This window comes from Leptodactylus fuscus, chromosome 1, assembly GCF_031893055.1.
Source record: "Leptodactylus fuscus isolate aLepFus1 chromosome 1, aLepFus1.hap2, whole genome shotgun sequence".
Classification (NCBI taxonomy): domain Eukaryota; kingdom Metazoa; phylum Chordata; class Amphibia; order Anura; family Leptodactylidae; genus Leptodactylus; species Leptodactylus fuscus.
Window position 1 is genome coordinate 46060739 of NC_134265.1, and position 20243 is coordinate 46080981.

At 41.3% G+C, this 20243-nt stretch overlaps 1 protein-coding gene across 1 annotated transcript in view; it reads left to right on the forward strand.

Annotated features, from left to right (window-relative positions):
• Positions 1 to 20243, forward strand: part of IPO11 (importin 11) — a 335766-nt gene that overhangs the window by 37781 nt on the left and 277742 nt on the right. The window lies entirely within an intron of this gene.

Consider the following 20243-nt stretch of genomic DNA (forward strand, 5'->3'; position numbering starts at 1 on the left):
TCCAAGATGGGGGCAAGAAAAACAAATGCTTGGCTTGCTGCCAGAAGACATCTCCCCAAGGTTACCACGCAGGTCCGGGAGTAGCTGGCTATCTATGGCACTGCTTAAACGTTTTCTGTTTGATTGAGATGTACCATACCAATCAGGAATGAATATGAAAACTTATGTTGTTATATCACTTCCTTTCTCTGCTACTATTTAACCCCATGTAGTTTTAATAAAAGTGTGTCAGTATTTCCTTCTTGGTTGAGAGAGGAACTAATACCAACATTGTGTGTCTGGTGTCATTTCCTTACCGCTGGCACTCAGCCTAATTAATTAGGATGATGACAGTTACCCGGGATTATTAGTCCTTTAGTCATAAACACGGCTTTGACCTTATCACACTCAGTGCCCGAAAAGCTATGTAAATTTACATGTGCCCTGGGCAATGATTCTTTTTTTCTTTTTGTGACAATGACTGTGTTTTGGTGTGACCGAGGAGAATATACGGTAAGTTATGCAAATGTCTGGTACTTACCTTTGTTATATCATTCAAGTAGATTTATGTGAAGTTACACCGAATAAAAAGGATTCACTGTATAATAATGAGGTATAAAATATGATACAATGAAGCAATCAAAGATGAAAAACAAGTCCTTTGCTACAAATTACAGAACTCCAAGGTGACTTTAATTATACAATGGAGGGCACAATAATTATTCCTTCTATTACACAATTTAATTGTAACAAATTAAGTTTCCTTGTACGTGACGGCGGCTGACGGTTATACATCCAATGATATGGGGCTTTTATCCAAAGTCATGGCACTGGTGATATCACTGCACTTAGGAAATGATGTCACACTCACATAGGACTCTATTGTCATTAGTGTTCACTTTTTTTTTTTGCATAATTTTTTAAGTATCTAAGCTTATTAAGAGTCTGTGACCAGGAATCTTAACGCTGAGCACCATTATGGCTGCTTTTTAATCCAATAACAAGCTATCCAGTGAATTCCACCCAAAATCAATGGCGGATCAGAAAGTGCCAACAGAGTACCAGAGGATACTTAAGTAGACTCATGTGACCCAATAATGGGTACTAGTGGTCCCGCTGATTTGGGGCCAATGTTTATTATTTATTTTATTGAGCCTATTAGAATTTGTGGATGTTATGACTTATGTGCGACATCTGCAATGCTCCATAAGCAGGGTTGGTTTTAGGCTGGGTGCCAATATTGTCTGCTATTTATGGTGCACAACCAAAGGGTGCTTTGTCATCCGAAATATTGAGTTTGAATGGTATCATTGCCATTGCTCAATCTTATTTGCGTTGTAGAGTAGTTACATTTTGAGCAAATACAGTTTGTAGCGCGAAGGATGTGGAGTCTGGACCAATTATAATGCAGAGTCGGGCAAGTTGGAGCAGGAGTCGGAGTTGGTGCTTTGACCTACTAAGTACATAGACCTGGTAGCTCCAGACTTAAGCCATCAGAATAATTTCTTCCGAGAAACCCAAGGCTTGCCATCCCATGACTGAAGTGGTGCCTATTGCTAGGTTTACACTAGCGTTCAGGTCCACTTGGGGACCCAAAAACAGAAACCCTATCCACTATAATGGGGTCTGCCCGGTCGATGGAGAGAAATGTCCTGCTTGCAGGAATTTGCTCTAAAGCAGAATATGGGACGGAGTCCCTGAATGGTCTGACAACACTAGTGTGCCGCAACCTTAGTTGTCAGATTCCATAGAGAAAGCAGTACTGCATCCATGTCTATTCTTTGAGTCCAAGCTGGAGCCTGACATACGCTTTGAAGTCTCTGATGTCTGTCGGGGGGCGCCCTGGCCTCCATTGTGCCTCAGATCCAGAAGCCACAACGGGTCTCTGTCAGACATTGGGCCCAGCAGTTCTGTAATAGGGAGCGGTAATATTATGATATGGGCTTACATTCGATTGTCTGCTGACATGACTAATATACTGCGTTTCCAATACAGACTTCTATTCAGTGCATTTCTCGAGGGGGGCATGTAAATTGGGGCAGGCTGTCGTTTCATTCAGCCTATTCCTTGTAGTACGCTCACCGCCGTCACCCTTAGCAGAATAGCATTTTACACATTTTTCTTTCATTTACTTAAAACTATTTACAGTTTATCACATAAAAATGACTGTGAACGGGTTGTCATTTCCGATCATTGCTCTATTTGAAGAGGTCCTCAAGGATGTGGAACGGCTTCAGATTCATTTGTGGAGGAAGCCGAGTTGAGCGGGGATTTCACAGGTCAGCATTCTCAACATATGTGGAAGCGTGATAAAGTAATAAACTTCTTCTTAAGAGTCTCTGGGAAGAAATATCTTCACAGAAGACCGATATGTTCCCACTTTCTTGTCTACATTATCGTTTTACCATTGGCGTAGTGTTATGGAATAATTAGTGTTAATGTCCCTGTCTATAAGGATGTCATCAATGCGTCTACAAGATAATGTAGAGCAGGTATAGTTACCCCATGGGTTGCCGAAATATGATGTTCTGAGCTTAGAGGCTGGATGGATTGCATGTTTTACTGGGCAATTTTGTGTGCTGGGAATGATAGCATAATAAAATATTACAGAAATTTTGCTGAGCAGTAATACCAAGCTCAGGCACCATACAGTGTATGACACGGTGCTTTGTATGCAGTGAAGAGGCCGCAGCACTCTTGCAAACACCAACCGGTGAGGTGCTGGGTGTTAGAACTCACTGATCTTGTGTTAAAGAGGACGTTTGACGTCCTCATCGATTTACGGTATTATATACCGCTATAAAGCTGACCGTGCACTGTATTCAGGATTCTGTCAGCTTTCCCGGTTTGTGCCTTGGTGCTGGAGATGTTTGTGCTCAGTGGCGTAACTAGGAACGGTGGGGCCCTATGGCAAATTTTTGATTCCCCCGAAGACCCTGACCAACCCCCCCTTCCACATTCCTACTCACTCTATTATGCCCCTGCACACAGTATTATGCCCTATTGTGGCCCCTGCACACAGTATTATGCCCTATTGTGGCCCCTGCACACAGTATTATGCCCCATAGTGGCCCCTGCACACAGTATTATGCCCTATAGTGGCCCTGCACACAGTATTATGCCCCATAGTGCCCCCTGCACACAGTATTATGCCCCATAGTGCCCCCTGCACACAGTATTATGCCCTATAGTGGCCCATGCACACAGTATTATCCCCCATAGTAGCCCCTGCACACAGTATTATGCCCTATAGTGGCCCCTGCATACATTAATATGCCCCATAGTGGCCCCTACACATACTACACATACTATTTCAGACCCCAGATTATAATAATCGGAGACAGAGAGGGGATACCAACATATAAAACACTGTTACTTACCCCTCCCTGGCTCCGCTGCAGTCCTCGGCGGTGTCGGCCATTTTGAATGACGTCTGGGACGTCACATGACCCAGGACGCAGGCCCCGGTCATGTGACATCTGGAACGTCACACAAGTAGGCCCAAAGCCTGTCTGGATCCCGGAAAGGTAAGTAACAGTGTTTTTTTTTTTTATGTTCCCTTACCTCTTTTGGGCCTCTGATCATTATACTCAGGGGTCTGAAAAGACCCCCGAGTATAATAATAGTGTTTGTGGGGCCGCAGCGTCACTTACCGATCCCGGCCCCTGCAAGAAAAAAAAAACAAAGCTACCCTTTTAACATTGTATTCTCCAGTGTGTCTTCCAGTCCAAAAATATGATAAGATTTCTTTCTATTCTTTCCTTTTGCCGAGCTGCAGACTTGAGATCAATGATAACGCAAGAAGAAGTCGTCCTTAGTTATGTTTTCTTAATCTCGCACTCCATCTTTACAGGGATGTTACATAACAATTCTGTTCTTTCCCTTTTTAATTGGCTTCATTTGCATGCAATTCTGGAAGCCGAGTAAACACATAATCTCCCTAGCATCTCGCCGCCCATGACGTCTTTCCTCTCTGTATACTCCAGCCTACATGAGGTGTATATACTGCAGCTTGTGGCAGTGAGGTCTTGCTATTACAAGCTGCGGGCGTATTCCTGTTTACTTCTGCTGAAGACATCGCTCCTAAGATTTCCACAGCAGCATTGTTTGCTTGTTTTGCCACCCACTTGTTTGGCATCCGCTGTCTTTTTCTGCAGTATTTGCTTTGTATTTACCGTCAATTTTGATGTCCAATTCAGGAAGCAAAATAAATTGACAAATTAGGTTTGTTCACATCTGCATAAAATATACCACTACTCGAAATGGCACAAGGTAGGTGCAGATTTTGCATTGGGGTCCAGAGAGCCTCAAGTTGCGCCTCTCACAGGGTCTTTTAGGAATCTTTTTTTCTCCCTAAGGGTTCACATCTGTGCTCGGTGAGCGCTCAGGGATTACGTTCCCCATTCTGCTTTAAAGATGCAAGCAGGGCGTTTCTCTCTTTGGACGGACCCCGTTATAGTGTCTACGAGTAGCTGCTTTTTAAGTGGATTAAGTTTCCATTTCTCGGATCCCCAAGCGGACACAAGGAACGCAAAGCCGAATGCAGGTGTGAACCTTTCATAACATAACCCGACAAAGAAGTTGCACTTGCATGACCGTTTCGTTCAATTTCAGACTAACTCTATATTAGCATCAGAGTCCGTCCAATGTAAGCATAGCTTTAGGGTCATGAACATTTAACCAAGAATTGATCATTTTCTAAGTAAAAAGACTAAAAGTTGGCAACACGGTGGCTCAGTGGTTAGCACTGCAGCCTTGCAGCACTGGAGTCCTGGCTATGAATCCTGGAACAACATCTGTAAGGAGTTTGTATGTTCTCCCTGTGTTTGTGTGGGTTTCCTCCCACACCCCAAAGACATACTGATCTGGAAAAAAAGACAAAGTTTAATGATCGCCCAGAACTGAGTAGATCTCCCAACCAAGGAAGGATGACCTAAAATTGTAGGGCATCGTCACATATTTTCCGGAAATTTGCTTACCCTGTGTGAAGTCATTCCCTTTTAGTTTTGGGACAGAACCTGGTATGACAGAAAAGGTCATTAAAAGGGATAAGTTTCCCATCACTGAGGGCCTGATCGGAAGTGATAGGAGTGATGTTCATTCCAGCAGAATGGGGCCTTACAGGGACTTCAGATCACTTGGGGTCCCAGTGATCAAACACTTATCCCCTGACCTGTGGATAGGGAATATACGTCCATAACCCCTTTAATTGTAGCATAACAAAGCCCCCTCTTGACTCTAATATAACAGCATGACTGACACTTTCTTCTTTCATGTTCGTTTAGGGGGTGTTCACACTACTGTCGGTGTCCGACAGCTAGTGTCCGCTGCTAATGTCCGTTCAAAATCTTGTGCGGACATTAGCATCGGACACTAGCTGTGTCCGTGACATTCTGCATGATTTTATATGGGACAGCATGCAGCGTCCTTTGCTGTCCGTGCCTGTCCTTAAGTGTCCGTTCCCAAAGATGTCTGACTTCAAGCGGACAGCAAAAAACTACATGTCGGGTTTTGCTGTCCGCTTGAAAAGTAGGGCATCTTTGGGAATGGACAGTTAAGGACAGGCACGGAGTGTAAAGAACGCACCCGATCTCCATTTAAATGAATGCAAAATGTCACGGACACAGCTAGTGTCCGCACAAGATTTTGAATGGACATTAGCAGAGGACATTAGTTATCGGACACCGACAGTAGTGTGAACACTCCCTTACTTTTGCAATGGAAGAAAAAGTCCTTCATGCAGAACTTCTTCTTCTATCATAAAATTATATTTTACATGCAGATGGACACACAACCAGGAAAGGGCAGATATTTACCGTCTGCTGCTCTCATCTTATGACGCAGGACATTAAGTAACAGTACTGTGAAGCTACCCTCTTTGTAAAGTTTTCCCACTTTAATGGGAAGTTATGAGGAGGACGGCGCTGATCCTCGCGTCCGCTTATGATCCCTAGCGAATATTGAGCCGGCCCACAAGATGGCTTCCTTCCCCTGTACTATGCAAGTGATGGACTTGTTTTCTTTAGTTGAAGGGCATGGTATCATTTCTTGCGACTGCTTATTTGCCTAGTGTATAATAGATTGCTTGTCAGGTAAAAAGCATTCATTATATAGGAAAAATCTGTAATAGGAATCCTGACAAGTGAAAAACAGTATCATTCATTAATTTGTCACTCGCGTAAATTATTGAAGCCGAGCGCGGCGCCGTATAAACTTTTACCGCATATTAAATATTCTATTCAGCCGCTTTAAATGAGTTTTGAAATTGTTTTCCGTGACTTGACGGCGAAGTGAAGTGCCGCGTAAATCCCAATCATTATCTAAGGGTGTCGAAAGGAACAAAGCGAGACTCCGCGCCAGCCGTGCCCTCCCGTTTCCATAATATCCTTACTATTAAGTAATTGGCTTTTACTTTTTTTTTTTTTTTTCCGCCAAGAAGTTATTTTCGCGTCCTGCGGTGACGGTCCCAAGCTAGTTTAGAGTACAGAATCAATTTCTCATGTAATGAATATATTTCTTCCCCTTGGAACCGGTTGCTATGGCGAATCAAATGCGGTATGTTCTTAAAGTGTTACCTGCCGCACACCATGTCCCCGCCATTTGTAATATAGCTATCCGTAAGACTTAGGTAATTGAAGTTTAGGCCGGAGAGTGACATGAATCAGAAGCAGTAGTTATAACAAGGTGCTTGTGACGGATCTGACGCAAGAAACTTATTCGACTTAAGTGGCAAAAGGACTTTTGATGTGGCTTATGAGAATCAACTTGGAGCGCGGTTATCCACCTAATGACGGCTTATCACGTTGGACACGGAACGGCGGCCATATCTGATTTATGATTTCTGCTATTGAAAATTGTTATTTGTACTTCGTGTAAACCTAATAGAACGGTTTTCTTTTTCTGTTAGGGATGTAGTTACACGGTTTGCCCAGGTGGAGGAGCTGTGTAACAAGGTTCTATTGCATAGAATGGCTACAGCTTTTGGAAGCCACAATATTACAACGAATCTAAAACGTGCGCTTAAGTTATTGGGTAGAAGGACATAGGAATAGGATTAATGCAAGTTACTAACTACTACTGACATTTACATAACCTGTTACTGTACCAAAAACTGAGGGGAAGAACGGCGCAGGTCGATATCCCTTGTAATCTATTTTACATTAAGTATCGTAGCTGTTCTAATCTTGTATATAAGGCACGTAATGAGAATATGTTCTTACGTACAGATGATTTCAGTGTTTATGGGTATGGCGCTTCTCATGTCATGTGACATCTGCATGGTAAATAATACAGCACTTGTATATAGTATACGGTACATATAGGGGTTGCACTGAAACATGTCAGTATGAACCAATCTTCAGAATACATGTAATAAACCATGTGTACAGGTATAAGGCATCGAGAAGAGCAGATCATTTTTAAAAGGAAAAAATTGTGTAAAGTTTATAGTACTTACATCTTCTTGTGCTATTGAAACTAGAAGTCCGACTCAATAGCACAACCTTAAACTCTGACAGTATCAGTGTGGCAAGTGCAAAAGCTGTCATCCATGGCTAGTGGGGAACGGAGGCTCCTGACTCATGGATGGCTCGTCCTAGACGTGCTATTAAATTGTACCTCAAGTGACAACTTTGTATAAATGAATAGCATATGAAATGAGTTTACTTCTAGAGTTACTTTCTGCATTAGTACACGAGAGAGGAGGGGGGAGAGAGAGGCTGCTACTAGAGATGAGCGAGTAGTATTCGATCGAGTAGGTATTCGATCGAATACTACGGTATTCGAAATACTCGTACTCGATCAAGTACCACTCGCTATTCGAATGTAAAAGTTTGATGCAGAACCAGCATTGATTGGCCGAATGCTATACAGTCGGCCAATCAACGCTGGTTCTTCTCCTACCTTTAGAAGTCTTCTCCGTGCAGCATCCCCGCGGCTCTGAATTCACTCTGCCAGGCATCGGGCCTGGGCAGAGCCGACTGCGCATGTCCGCTTGTAGTGCGGCCCGACCCTCATTCGTGGACTTGGTAAGTATAATTTGATTGAACGTTGCCTACCCCTGAAACGAGCATTTTCCCCCCATAGACTATAATAGGGTTCGATATTCGATTCGAGTAGTCGAATATTGAGGGGCTACTCGAAACGAATATTGAACCTCGAACATTTTACTGTTCGCTCATCTCTAGCTGCTACTAAAGACTCTCAAATAATTGCTGCTTCTGCTGTTACATTCTGCTATTCTGTGACTTTTACCATTGCTAGGTTTGTAGATAAGAGGTTACTAGTGCACAGAATGAAGCAATAAATCAATTAAGCAGCCTGCGCCAACCTCTTAGGGTGGATTCCCATCTGCGCCGGGTCTCCGCTTTAGCCAGTTAAGAATATTACTGGACTTACCATATGAACTTACATACTTCCAAGTCTTTATCATGCAGTGTTATCCATTTACTTGTGACCGCTCTTTTTTTCTTTTTGAATAGTTTCACTTGCTTTATATTCACACGACTTGGAGGATTGTAGTAACTTAATTTTCTTTGTATTAAAGTCTGCTTTATGTCGGAAGGAAAAGAGTTAACAATAAGATGCTACTTGTCCTGGTGCTTATGCAAGTTCTTATTAGTCCCTGTTCCCATTTGAGATCAGAATGGTTTTCCATGTGACACATATAAGGCCAATTCACTTAATGTTTTGGGAATGGATTAAGTTGAGTGATTGTACAAAACCCACATACACAAGACAATACACAATCCATATTGCTATCTTACCTATGCTCAAATGTGACACTATGCAAGTCTAGTCGCTCGACCTCCAACATTAGCTCTTAAGTTTTCTTTTGATTATATATACTTTACACCTTTCACTACCTTCAACAAGTCCAGCTCTTTATATCAAGTAATAGTAGCTGCTCCACTGATTCTGAATTTTTTTTCTGTAGCCCCCCACCATTCCTGAGCAATCAATGCTGTTAGTTTTGGTGCCTGATATGTTATTTAGGCTCTGCAAAGTCAGTAGGGCGTTGTCAGGCAGGGGCCGACCAGGGGTGTGATTCTGAGCTAATAAAAAGTAAAAAAAATAGAGGCAACACTATATTAGTTTAAGGTCGAAGACGATGATTTTATTCACCCAACAACCACAACTTTTCAGTCCAAATCCATGTGACCACTATTGAACTGCTGCCTTTACTTTTGCTTTTTTTTTTTTCCAGAGTTAGCCTATAGCCTCAGAGGGTGTTCACCCTTTTCTTGCTTTTGGGGTCCTGCTATTTCTTGTTATTTGTATGTATTATAATAGGCAGCCATAAATCCCTGTTTTGTAAAAGATAGTTGAAAATTCTTTTGGTGTGCGCTGCAAACAGCCAAGTAATACACAGTGGTGCCGAGTCTTTTAGCAGCTCTTTCAATAGCTGTCCACTAATAGACTAGAATCCAGATCAAAGAACCTCCTGCTATGACTTCCATTTACCTTAAATGAGAATGGTTATAGGTATTGGCCCAATTGGACAATATCTTTACACAGCAACCAGTGATTTCCATTATGTAAGTCTGCAGTCAACCTGTAAAATAAGATTTGTGTCCATTGTTGTTGAGGCTGAAAATAGAGGTCATTGCAGGAGAGGAACCTGCCAGGTATTAACATTTGGTACAAGAGACTGTCCTGAAAAACTTACCGTGGTACAAGTGAGAAGAATGTTTTCTCCAAGACCTTGATTTGCTGTACTATGTGCAAACTGGGAAGTCTCTATACCAGTGATGGCGAGCCTTTTAGAGACCGAGTGCCCAAACTGCAACCCAGAACCCACTAATTTATCACAAAGTGCCAACACGGCAATTTAACCTTAATACTGTGCGGATCCATAATTGAGGACAATTAAGGATCCGCAGAACACAGTCGTGTGAATGGAGCTTTACAAAGCTTTCAGTATTGCAAACAACTTTGTACCGCATTTGCTACTTTTGAACAATTAATGTTCACTATTTACATCACACAGATCTGTTTTATAGTGACCACGTAATATTGTAATGACCTATAACAATATCAAATGTCTGCTATAAAAACAGATACTGTGTGATATAAATAGTGAATGACTCCACACTGTCCAATCTGCTCCACAGTGACTCTTACACAGTACAATCTGCTCCACAATGGCCCCCACACAGTATAATCTGCTGCAAAATGGCCAATGTCCAAACGAGTCCTGAGATACAGGACTTTAAAGTCCCCCCCCCTGTCTCGGGAAGCATTAGTGAAACAGGAAGGGGAGAGGAGGAGCAGCTGCAGCGTGCACAGAGATACAGGGACAGAGAAGCATTTTTCAGGGGGGAGAAGAAATTCAGTCCCTATTTCCCCCCTCCTGTCAATCAGAGAGCATACTATACATTTGCTCTTTGATTGTCACATACAGGTATAATATAATTCCCACCTGAGCTTTACTAGTGGGGTATTCTTTTGTGATACCCCCTGAACATAACCAGGAAGTTTATTGGCGCTGTCACCCAGACATTTACCATTGTCCAGGTCGCAGCGCCAAAAAAAGGTTGCACCAAACACTTACACAGCATATACACAAAATCATGAATAAAGTTTACATTTCACCCAATCCCTGTCCTGTCTATACCTGAGCTTTCTAGAGTAAAATGCGTCTCTAGCGATATCCGTTACACGCTAAAATAACAGTAATAACGATTATTACTAGATATGAATGTCTAGATTGCTAAAATTTTTATAGGGGGATGGAAAATAATATTTTTATGTAAAGTCCTATTTAATTTGCATGCGCAAAATGGGATGGCGCATTTCTGCGATTTTGGCGATTCTTTAACACCCGCCCCTGTAAATATATACATGTGTGGTATGTATGAACTCCTCAAATATTGCAGTTTAGAAAGTACATTGTGTTTGCAGAAAGGGATTGCTTGAGTCGCACTTTAGTGGCAAATTTGAATTTTTGCTAGCAATCTCTGCTGCAAAGTTGCATGAAGGTGCTTGTATATATGAAAAATTAAGTTGTGTTTTTATATACGGTATGCTGTGCAATCTTAAAAAAGTTAGATTTTGGTGTCACAGTCACAGTTTGGTAGGTGCAGTATAGATTTTTAACATATTAGTGAATAACAGTAAAATCCGGCTGTCTTCTGTATCAGTGTTTTTGGGAGTCCGAGCTCTTGTTGTAGTTGATGTCTGCGGTATATATATAGATTGAGCATGAGTTTTAGGAGCAAATACAGTATGTGTTTTAGTGCATTTTTTTAAAAAATGTTTTGTGTTTGTCACAAAGTTGCATGAAGGTGGATGTGGCTATTGATGACCCATTGACACATTTGTAATCTTCAGGTTGTCTACTTTCAAAAATATATAGGGTTTAGGGGCTCACTTACTTTTCATGATGTGTAATCCCTACATATTATAGGATGATACTTTAACATTTCCAACTTCAAAGCAGATTTTTGTTCCTTCAAGTTCTAGCGATTTTCTGAAGACTTGTGCATGCGCGTGTAGGGAATAGCAATATGAATTAACTCTGTACATGTTGAACTCTTATTTTTAGGAGGTTTTCTGCATAATAATTTATTGTTTAGTTTCCGCTTTTAACAACTAATATACATTTATTAGCATTTTTTCATAAAACATTCACTTTAAATCAAAATTGCATGAAGGTGCCTGTTCGTATACAGTACCAAGTGGCATTCTGACAATGCTGCAGGTGTCTACTGTAAGAAATTATATAGGTATGGGGGGGTTGGATGCTTTTTTTTAATGTTGCAATTTAGCTTTGATTTATCCATCTCAAAACTGAAAATTGCTCTGGCTACTGGAGGTGCAAAATTTCCAGAGACCCTTGGCAGTGAAAGGGTTAATCCAAATTGGCAATTTGCTACTTTTAAACATGTTGGGAAAAAGAAAATCTAATTTGTTGCAAAATCCTAAAACAATGAGAGCTATGAAGGTAGCCAGAAGTCACAGAGTTCTCCTCAAGTGGAGCTGAGGGAGATCATTGGCGCCAAGAACACGCTCATTATATGGCTTCTGAGCGAACTGTTGAGATGCTGGAACAATCATGGGCACAGTGCGAGGAACGAGTTCAGCGGCAGGCCAGCTTGAGAACTGCCGAAACGTCGGAGCAGGCGGATCATCATTGCCAACAACAAGCTCATTATATGGCATCCCAGCGAGCTGCTGAGATGCCGGAACAATCACAGGCACGGCGTGAGGAACAAGTTCAGCAGCAGGACAGCTTAAGAGCTGCCGAAGCGCCAGAGCAGGCAAACCATTAACGGCAGCAATTTGCTGTATATATGGGATCATTGACGCCAACAACACGCAAAGTCGCGGGCAGAGGCTAGTTAGGCATAAATGAATATATTGTGGCCATTGGCCAAACTCTACCCAGTACCCTGACCACTATGAGAGAAGTGTCAAGGGACCATCACTGTTTCATGCCAAAAAGTTCCATAAATTAACAATGAATTCCGCTCGTGACTGGTGCTGTGAAGTCAGAGACAGGACGAGTTGCGAAGGGTCACAGACTTTGGGTCAAAATAAAATGATTCATTGTTTTAAATGATAGTAAAGTTATTGTATCATTATTTTATTTTGTGTATATATATTTTTACTTTTTATAGGAGGTCATACACTATTTTTGTTGTGAATTATTGGATCTTTATTGCGTCTAATTCTGAGCCGGCGGATTGACCTACTCACGCCACAACCCTGCTCATGACTATATACAGTGTGCAGATATTACAGAAGAATTAGATGTAAATTAGTTGTCCACTTGCTGTGTAAATCTCATGTTTTCTCCCTTCCTTAGAGGAAGTAATCATGGATGAAGCGGGATCCCCAGCACACGTGTATGGCCACTTAACTTGCTTCGTTTTTTTGTGCAGCGGCTGAATAATAAATTCAGAGCAGATGCTGTGATACCTGCTTACATTACATTTAAGTGGCCCATTAGCCCAATCAGATTTTCATGCAGTTTGCTACCACGCAGTGATAATTGATGTCTATTGATGAACACTTTTACAGTTGACGTGAAAAAAAAAGAAAAAAAAAAAAGACGACTTTTGAAAAATGGCTGCGCTCCATCCTTATTGATATTTTACGTTCCTACTTTTGTAGATAAAGTAGAAAGCGTATAATCATACATCTCTTCTTGAGAGTACAGAGATAATTATTTTGCTTCAGTAATTGAAAACCTCATCAATGAAACATTTCACTTTGAGCCGTACACCTGCTGTGATTTTAGAGAGTGGTAATAGGAGTGCGCTAAATGCATTTGTGAATGCCATCTGAATTTTAGGAGAAAGTCACAAATGAGACCGGGTTTAAAGGGAACCACCTGCATAAGCCACATAGGAATTCAGTTCCTCGAATATGTTGTAATTCAAGAAATTGGCACGGTCGGTATGTCTTGTTGCCAAGTATGCCACTTGAAATTTTCGCAACTTGTGTATAGAGCACTAGGATGGACTCCTTCATGAATGATGACGGACAAAAAAAAATCTTAATTCATTGACGAGCTAATGATTTAATTCCTATGGTAAATAATATGTAACAAACTGTTTTTTTCTAATTAATTATTCAATAACAAAAAGAAATTCTAATAGAATTCAAAATACTTCATCGTTCTATTGTAAAGTTAGAGTCGGTCACTTTTTCCAACTCGGTCTCAACTCTACAGAAGATCAATCCCCCGTTTATAACTATTGCATTGGGGGCAATAAAAGCCTTTAAAGAGTATGTAAACTTTTATTTTAAGACAAGTTCTGCCTGTACTCCAGTTAAAGTATCTTCAGTGTTTTATTTCAACCATTAAAAGCTGCAGTACAGACATATACCGTAGTACAAGTCACACTACTTATTTATTGAGAACAACTGGTGCCATGTCTATATAAAAGCTTTCAATGGTTAAAGTAAATTATTGCCAAGATTCTAACTGGAGAACAGGCAAAACCTTTCTTTTTTGTAATATTCATGGGCACTGGTGTAGTGACGTTCCCATGTACTTGGGGATGAGTAAGGTGAGCAAACCCTGTTATTAAAGGGGTTTTCCCAACTTGTTGTTTCAGTACCTTTGTCTGCTGTCTCTTCTTCTCAAACAGTCAAAGCTGCCTCCCCCCAGCTTGCTGAACAGGACACTATGAAGTATCCTAGCATAGATTTTACCTTTACCATGAGAGAATATGTATTATCATTACTAGAAATCTCATAGGAGGAATATGCAAATCTGTCTCCCAAGATGTAAACAGGGAGACAGTGCCTCTATGGGAAGCACCCTGAACATCATGCCCAACTTTCCCAGAAGTCTTTACTGCATTATGCGGGGTTATAACCAAATCAATTTCTGCATTATGCAGTAAAGACTTCTGGGAAAGTCGGGCATGATGTTCAGGGTGCTTCCCATAGAGGCACTGTCTCCCTGTTTACATCTTGGGAGACAGATTTGCATATTCCTCCCATGTTACCTGTATAAGTCTCCACACACCTGAAAAGGTGGTCTCTCCCTAAGGATGGACGTTATCCCCACAATCTAGAAATCTCATATAAATGCAGATCAAATAATATGCACAAGTTAATGCATATTACATTACACAGGTTTGTATAGAACAATAACCATGCTTCTAGAGAAGGACTCAATGTTTAGATAGATAATAGACAGCAAACTGCAAATTAGCTAAACTGATTGTCCTTCCAACTTGGCTGTAGGTAACAGTGAGAGCACTTAGTCCCCCCAGAGAGCAGTGACATCATTTGTCCTATCTTATCAGACAGGTCTGGCTCCATGGAAAAAATGTGTAAGCAATGGGAACAGTAATTTAGCGGAGCAGGCAAACAAAGCAGCATTGTTAATGTAATGTATTTAGGAAAACTCTGCAATTTACATAAGCTACCAATATAGTTATGGCAAGCCCTACAGATAGATAGCTTAGGGTCAGATGACCATAACTATGGATCGCTTCCTCTGTTGGTGAGAGATCACTGTTTATCTCACTACGCACGTGAGCTATATGGAGAAATGGCAATGGGAGCTTCATCAATTTCTCGGCAACAGATTCACAAGGGGAAATCATTTTGATTCAGGTGACCCTAACCTATCTATAGGTCTGGATTTAAAAGAAGACCTTTCACCTCCAACAAGTCCAGCTCTTTACATCATTTAATAGTCACTACTCCACTGATTCTGACACAGTTGCAATTTTTCTCTAGCCCCCACCATTCCTGAACAATCAATGCTGTTAGTTTTGGTGCCTGATATACTATTTAGGCTCTGTACTGTCAGGAGGGCGGTGTCAGGCAGGAGTAGACAAGGGGTGTGATTCTGAGCTCTGACACTTGCTGACTCGGATTGAAGCTCCGAATCACACCCCCTGCCTGACACTGCCCTTCTAAGATTACATTGCTGAAATAGCACATCCAGCACCAAAACTACCTGTACTTGCTCAGGAATGGTGAGGGCTAGAGAAAAAAAATTCTAGCTGTGCTAATATCAGTGGGACGGCACCTGTTAAAATATGGTAAGAACTAGAAATGGTGGAAGGGGTGAAAAGTCCTCATTTAAGAAAAGTTCTTATTCCTTTAATTTTCTTCTTCCTCTTGTCTCTGTCTGTGAATTAATTTGTCTTGTCTATGCACACAAGTGCATACACTGACAGATAATTCTGCAATGAAGTCTATGGAGAAGGAAAACTTGAAAGAAATAGGGAAGAGAGGGACATAAGATCTGTCTACAGCATCCAGAGTAATTTCTCTCACAAACTAGCTCTGTTTTGGCGTAAAACTCTCACCTTATAATGTAATGTGATCTCCTTATCTCTCTGCCATTCCTCTGGGTCCAAGAACTTTATCTTCCCCTTCAATCTCCATAGACTTCTATTGCCCACTGCTTATCGCTTAACCAGACCTCTGTGTATAAATTTGTTTATGGGTAGAAGGAGGGAAATAAGTGAGTAATCCTCCATTTTTTGTAATAATTTTATTTTACAATGCTTATTTTCACCTGTAATATTGATTTATGAAATATTAACATATATATTTCGCCAGTATTTAAGTTTACTTTGGCAGGGTCCATTCCCCTTTATTACTGCAATGGGGGTAGAACAGACAACATCTGTAGGCTCAAAAAGGAGACTGTAGTTTTGGTTTATCTTTCATAAGAACAAAGGTTCAGGCTAGGGCTGGGCAATTATTCAAATTAGTATGATTAATTACCGTAACTATTTCCGAGAATCGTGATTGTGATTTTCATCAGCATCATGAAATTGCTGTTGGCCCTGACATGACAATCGAGATTAAAACTTGAGAGGTTGTCTGGGCAAAAAAAAAAATCTCACCCTGTACCGCAAGAAATAGCATACTTCCGACCGCTGTTGGAGGTGTTTGTCAGAAATAGGTGCCTACCTCCACATCTGGTGGTCCTGTCCGGTAATACAGGAGTTCTGGCGAAAAGTTCAAGAAGTGATTCGCGCGGTTAGCTATCCATATTTCAAACTTGCACCTGAAACTGTGTTCCTGTTCTTGCCGTCTGGTGAATACACCCCCCGGAAAGATAGACTGGTTACGCATCTGTTGTCGGACGCAAAGTCGCTCATTCCATTGTACTGGATGAACCCGTTTGCCCCTCCAATCTCACAATGAATCGATTAAAGTTAATCAACTCTCTCGTTTTGATGAACTTATGTGCTGGTCTTCTCGGTCTCATGACCGCTATGTAAAAACATGGACCCCCTGCCTTCTCCATAAACATTAGGACTGGCTATGAGTTGGATGTCTTGATACCCCCCCCCTCCCCTACTAACCCGACTTGAACCCCCCACCTTATTTCTTCTTCTTTTTCTCCTACTCACTTTGTTTCCTTCTTCTTGTCTATTGTTTCGCTCTTCTCTTTTCACTTCTTTCACCGATCAATTAAGTTATATGCTATGTATCAAGTCGACCATGTCCGGTGACTACTGACGCATTTGAGTTGTGATGTGAACATATACTACTGTCGGCTTGACCCGCTGTTTGATTTGTACCCTGTGTAATGTTCTTTTAAAAATGTTAAAAAAACAAAACAAAACAAAAGACTCACCCGTCCTGATGCTCCGGTGTCCACCCCCAGCACGGTCCGGTCCTGCTGCTCTGTTGTCTTCTAGAAGTGAAAATCCTCTCCGGCTGTGATGTCCCAGATCACTTCCGGGATGGTCACAGCCGTACAATCAATAGCCACAGTGGCATCAGAAAGTGACCCCAGGACTCCACAGGTAGTGACGTCACATGTCCTTCGTAGAGGCTGTATAGCAGTCCCCGTTACTGCTTTCTAAGGCCTGGTTCGCATCTACACATGGGTTTCCATTTTGGGAGTCCACTTACCCCCCAACGTAAACCTAATCTGTGTAAAAAAAAGCGGGTACATTAGGAAGTCAGCAAACCCCATAGACCAGGGGTGCTCACACTTTTTGAGCATGTGAGCTACTTTAGAAACTTACCAATGGATAAGATCTACTATCCATTTCTTGTGGGCGGGGCTGGGGCGGGCCATGGGCGGCTCAGGGGCGGGGCCTGTGGGCAGAGCGGAGCATGAGAGCAAGTGGGGCCGCGGCAGCCCTGACTGCGAACGAGTGCAAGGCCCTGGTCTGCCAGTGTCCGGAGATGATTCTCAGCCTGCGCTGTCAACAAGCAGACACCGATCTCACGATCGACCCATACGTCCTTCGCGATCGACGTATTGAGCACCCCTGCCATGGACTATAGTGGGTGGTTTCTGCTCTGTTTCTGTACAAATAATGCGGAGAGAAAAGTTCTGCTTGTCTCTGCATTTTTCATGCGGAGAGGGGAATGGAATGGCCCGAACGCAGATGTGAACTGGGCCTAAGAGTCATCTTTTTTATTTTTATAGTGTTGTTTTTTTTTATTTTTGTAGAAAAAATGTTTGTTACTGTACAGGTAAAAAGATGCTGGAGCATTCTTATTTTATGAGGAGTATACGTTTTAGAACACTAGTATATACGACTTACATTGAACATTTCCTTTAATCAGACAAGGACTGTATCTTGAAATATCTGTTAAAACCAGAACTTCGATGACCGGCTGAACTGAGCAGCAGATAGAATCCGTACCGTACAATGCGCACAATAAAACTTCATCATATCTTCTAACAATGCTCCTTTCTGTTAGTACCGGGTCCCTTGTGGCGACGCTGCCTGAGAACAACCGGACCTTTCCTCTACATTCTAAAAAGTGGAGAGATTCAGAATCAGGTGTGAAAGTTTTTTTTTGTGGAATCGAGCGAGTTAGTGTTCGATAAAACTATAAGTCCATGGCTGAGCTCTTATCCTTGGATTGCGCTCACATTCTTGTTTTTGCAGCTTACATGCTAAGAGTTCATTATTGCAGAATCCCGGCCTGTCTTGTAAGCGCTCGAGGAGTGTTTATCCTTTATGCCGCTCAGATTAAAGTGGAGTCTAGAGCTGGGAATAAAAAAAACAAACAAAAAAAATACCCACGCATTTTGGGATACGATGAGAAATGTCCTTCCTGATAGCAAGCTGTATCTCAGGTTCATGAGAAATGTTTGTGTTCCTCTAGTACACAATTTGTTTTTGCATTCAAGATAAGTGGCTTGTAATATTGGTGTAATAGTCCTAGATGAGAGCGGCTGCAGGAAATGTAAACAGGTGAAACGTGATGAAAATACGTCTTCCAGGATGTGATGGAGGAGACGGAACGCAGGGTACAACTGTCCCCACGAGTCCTCAGTGTTTATTTCGGTGATAAAAGTTTTTATATTATGTGATAGAAGATTACTATTCACTTGTTCGCTGGCGCTTTGTTTTTTGTCTTTTTTATCGCCTGCAATAATTTATTGCCTGACATCAATGAAAACTGTGAGTACATCGGATTCTGATTCCATAGATAGTGTCATTGCTCAAACATTTGTAACCCTAGGGGTCTCAGGGAGGACTGATCTTCTGGAGCTTGCGAAAGGAGTCTTAAACAAAAAATCATGGTGTAAAAGCAGTTTTAGGCAGGGAAATGTTAACATATAAATTTCTGTAACCCCCCAACACCCCCCCATCCTCCAAAAAAAGCAATAAAACAAAACTGCCTTTGTTTGCTTGATATAATACTGCAGATACTCTATGCATTTCATGTAGCGACAAAAAAGAAGCTTTGCTTTTTTTTTTTTATATATAAACAAAAAGACGTGCATGCTCGCAACAAAAAAGGCTCAGGTTATTATCTGTCTATCTATCTATCTATCTATCTATCTATCTATCTATCTATCTATCTATCTATACATCCATCCATTTATTATCTATCTATCTATCTATCTATCTATCTATCAATCTATCTATCCCTAAGTGTCCGCCCTTATTGCCAGTATGTAGAGCTGTAGTATTTGCCGAAGGGGGGTTGGTCACTTAAAATGGCCGTATCTCTGGTTTTATACCACCTAGAGATTCTTAGGTTTCAGATGCTGTATAGACTGCAGTATTAGTTATAAAATACCCAAATATATCACTAGTTAAAACACAGTGAAATAGTTGAGCTCTCGAGAGTTCATGCTGTATATATAAAAAAAATCTGGTAATATCTCCATTTTTATTATATCTAGAGTTGTAGTTTGGCTGTGTGTGATGCCATGTGATACCAATTTTTTTTGTAATGTAAATTGAACTATTTTTGTAGGTGGAATAAATCAGAGATAAATTGGAAGTGAACCCCCCTCCCTTTTGGTACATGCTGTACATACCACATTGAGTATCGGTGGACAGACTTTCCCTAGTAACGCTTAGATCATTGCTAAAGCCTGTTTTCTATTAAAAGGACGTTAGATAGGTTAATAAAGAATATTATTACTTCACCAAACACTGCCCGACAAAACAACAAAAGAAACAAAACAGTGAGTCACACTTCTGGAGATGTACGGTATAAATCTTGGTCATGAAGATGTTTTTTTGAAACCCTTTTTGTTGCTTGTGTAAATGCATTAACACCCCCATTGTGTTTATTTGACTCTAAAGTGAGATTCTCCTGACTCTGCTGGACAGAGTAATTTTTCAAGTTAATTCTTTGACCCGCATGGAATGTATCATTGTCAGTCACTTATAGAAGCCTGTGACTGGAGTTTCCTGTAGATTAATCTTTCACTAAATGTAAGGTGACTGGATACTGAATACCAATTTAACTTTGATTTAGTGAAGTCCTGAGAAGCACTTGGCTTCGCTGGCGTCGTCTTCACTCCTACCTTGTGTCTTCTGATGTACATGAAGATTGGTCAGCTC